The sequence below is a fragment of the Poecilia reticulata genome, chromosome 3 (assembly GCF_904066995.2).
Source record: "Poecilia reticulata chromosome 3, P_reticulata-male-v2, whole genome shotgun sequence".
In the NCBI taxonomy this organism is placed as follows: domain Eukaryota; kingdom Metazoa; phylum Chordata; class Actinopteri; order Cyprinodontiformes; family Poeciliidae; genus Poecilia; species Poecilia reticulata.
Genome location: NC_088832.1, coordinates 19205676 through 19209589, shown reverse-complemented (window position 1 = coordinate 19209589; position 3914 = coordinate 19205676).

Here is a 3914-nt window from a genome sequence, read left to right as displayed (position 1 = left end):
TTCTTGGTCTACCGCACATCTTTAATTACCTTCCTCTTGTATGTCTGTGTGTAATTGCCCTTTGTTATACCTTCTCCTGAAGTTGATCTGGCTGCCTCTCGGCCCGCAGTATTTGTTGAGGGTTGTGGCTGAGCTCGGCTCGCTTTGCCGTAATGGGAAGCAGACCCACCACTGAAAAATTTGCAAAATAAGGCATTTCTGCGCTACTATATTCCATAGTGGTATTACTTCCTTACTATAGGTGTCCCCTAAAGTAAAAACACTCCTTTTATGAGCCTACAGGGAAGCTTGGGAAGAAAATTGCATGTTGGACTCCTACCTTTGTTATTAATGTCCAAGCCTTGTTGGATGTAACGACTGTTCTTTCCTTCATACACATTTATTTTTTTTCCCCTTATAGATAAAACATCCACTGGGATTTTAAACAAATGCATCACTTCTGATGGTATACTTGGATTGTTCCAGTTAATAGGGAATTATAACATACAGGTGTAGTCCAGTACGTTTGATTAGAAACCGTTTTGATAAACCGTTATATAGATATTTAAACCAGTGTTTCCCAACCTGGTACTCGAAGCACGCTGTCCTGAATGTTTTAGGCGTTTCCCCACTTTATGTGCCTGATTCAACTGACCGCAGTTCTGCAAACTGTGTGTAATTGTCTGTTAATCAGCCGTCAATTGAAATCAGCTGGGCTGAAGCACAGAAACATCTAAAACTAGCAGGACCAGGGCTGGGGAACACTGATCTAAACTCGAACGTGGCTGTGTTGAAAATTTCCTAATGAACAACTCGTTAGCAGGCCTTTGCCAAACTTTGATGGCACGCTGAAGAGGTAATTCAATCATTTGATTCAGATGTGTTTGAGCACAGATGTATCTGAAACCTGCAGGACGGTAAATCTACAGGACTAGATCAAGAACAGCAATGATACCTTGACATTAAAGCGAATATTGGTAGTGTGTGTAGACTCCCAAGTCCTGCAGAACAAACTCGGCAGAGGGATACAGGAAGTAGTCTTTTTCTGGTAGAGTTGCCTTGGGACTTGATAAAACTGGACATACACCAGCAGATGACATGGTACCTATAATCATCTCCGATTCTGAAAACCTTCACGCTGGACTTCAGACAAGTTGGATTATCTTCTCCTTCAGACTCCCAAGATATTTATTTTAATTTTTGTTTTTTGGGGGGTGGTTGTTTTTATCTGAGGGAGGACTTTGGACCACTGTTTCTCCTCTACTTGTGCATCTCTGGTTCAGAAGTGTCTCAACTTGAGAAAAGCAGTATAGTAGTCGTTACAGTATAGTTATACTATAGTAGTTATAATTCATCTGCTATAGAACAACTGCAGTCCATGTGTTCAGTGAACCTGGCCAAAACTATTGAATGGCTTTGGTTTACAGTCCACAGTCATATTGATATATAAAACTAACAGGAATTTCTTCTTTGTAATGAAGATTCATGTCTGGTTATTGGACAGCGGCTAACAGTTTAGGAAGCAGAAATATGATTTTTATGCAATTTTTTAGCTGCAATTTCAATTATTTTTACTCGGGTTGTGTACATGTGCCATGTAAAGACTGACTTTAGTTCTTCAGTCACACTGGTCAAATGTTTTTCTCATCCTCGATGGATTTATTTCATTTAATCTAGACTTCTCCTTATATTGTAAGCTTTTTATATTCACTTTTTTTTTTTTACTATACACTATATGTTTATCTCTATATCCTGTAGTTCAAATATTTCACATGTGGCTCTCTTCGAGGTTTACTGATCCCTCAATGTGGTTTTCCACTGAAAGTTAAGTGCAAACATTTGCAGATTAGGATTTTTTGCGTTCAGGGTCGTTTTGAAGAGCAATTCAACCCCAAACGGCCCTTTATCACAAAACCACTCGTTCCACTCACTGATCCAATCTCTTTCCAAAGTTTTTAAACATTTGATTGTTGCAAACCTGCGTGCCAGTACTGCCTTTAAACGGCCCTAATGGAAAGCTCTTTATGGTGGAGGTTGATCTATAAAACAGAGCATTCTGGATCCCAGCTTACTATGAAGTGCTAAATAAACAAGACGAAGCTTCAGTTGCGTAACCCTTCTAGTGTCTTCAGGGCAAAGTTGTGAGTTTCCATTTGGCCTGGATTGAATTATTTTATCAGGTCTGATGGAGCTGAGAAATGAATAACTGCTCTGAGGGGGGGAAAAAAGCACCACAAAATAAAGTTTTTAAACAAAATTTTCAACAGCTGCCAAAAAACCTGCTAACTTAGGACTCTCATTTGCAAATTAAGGATTTTTAGAGCTAAACAACTGGTTGTTAAGATACACTAACCAAATATCTAAACTGTTAACTTGTTACCGAAGTCATTTTTCTTGGACTTCTTACTTCCTCTGCATGGTCTGGTTATTTTCAATCGCGTCCTCCGTCAGTTACAGGTATGCGTGACATTTTTCTGTCACCAGGCCCCTTCGCAAGTGTTAAACCCATCCAGCTCATATGTGTTTGGTTACTTCGGAGCATATTTTGGTTGGTATCCAGCCAGGCTGCTTTTAAAGACCAAATGTGGTTTGTTCTGACAAGAACTGGCTTTCAAAAGATGGCTTCACAGAGAAGGACAAAACATCTTCCATATTTTCTCAATTCCGTTTAAAACGGCAAATAAACATTCAAAAGAAAACTTATAAAATAGTACACATGGTCTCATTTAAAAGGCTTTCACAACATCCACTGTCAGGGGTGACGGAGATGCTGGTACTCGTTTCCAGCAGCCGTTGGGCAAGAGGCTGGGTACACCCTGTCTGGTCGTCAGTCCATCACAAGACAACGCACATGGACAGAGACAGTTAAGGACAAATTAGATCGATCTAGCAGCCAAGCTTTTGAATTGTGTTGAAAATCACACGAGGAGAACAGGCAAACTCCATGAAGCAGGGACACAACCCAGGACCTTCTCACTGCAAGACAGCGGTGCTACCAACTGCACATCTGTGCAGCCCGAGCCATGTTTAACTATATTTCTTGAAATTAACCATCTGGTTGTGGTTACTTACCCAACAAATTATGCCACCACTGCCTGCTAGCGACTCCAAATGATGTTTAAAGAGAGCTCATGCTGCGTGCGCCACAGTTTTGGCAGAGTCTGCATTGAAAGGAAAGGTTAGGCTTCAGTTTGCTGGCGGTCACCAGGACCGGGCGTGCTACTATAAAAGTCTGAGATGTTTTAAAAGGAAAGCAAACAGATGGTAGAGGAAAAATGTGAACTGTTTGGGTCACACATCTAATAGCCTTACGCAGGGAGTGACACGAAACTGGGTCATCTCCTCCCTTTTTTCTTCTGTCCAACTCTCCTTCTCTGTATCTTTGATCCATGTAAAGATCTTTGTCCTTTTTTTAAATTTTCTTGCTAAGATTGATTTTCCTTCATGTATCCTTCCAATGAGTTTAACACTAGTGGAATACAGTCAATTGAATCAGCTGCAGATATGATTCCCCCCCAATATTACAAGCATTTATGAAAATAATTCAAAAGCAACGTAACAACTTACTCCCTGTTTTTAGTTGGGTTTTTTTTTTTACGCATAAACCAAACTACAGAAGTTTATTATTCTTTGACCATTTGATTCTCTTGTGCAGCAAATTATAGGAAAAAATATAGCAAAAAAATAAATAAATAAATAAATAAGGTGTGTAAGCAGCAGGCTCAGTCATGTGGAGAAAATCCATTCATAAGTTCAGGTCATGGATTCAAATAGGTGCTTTACCACACAAAAAATGTATCCTACAACCACTGCATCTCTTGTGTTTAATGGTAATGGCATCACTGCTTCATTTGACATGAACCCCTCAGAGGATCTATGGCGTACCGTCAAGAGGACGATGGGAAACCAGAGCCAACAAAGCAGAAGAACTGAAG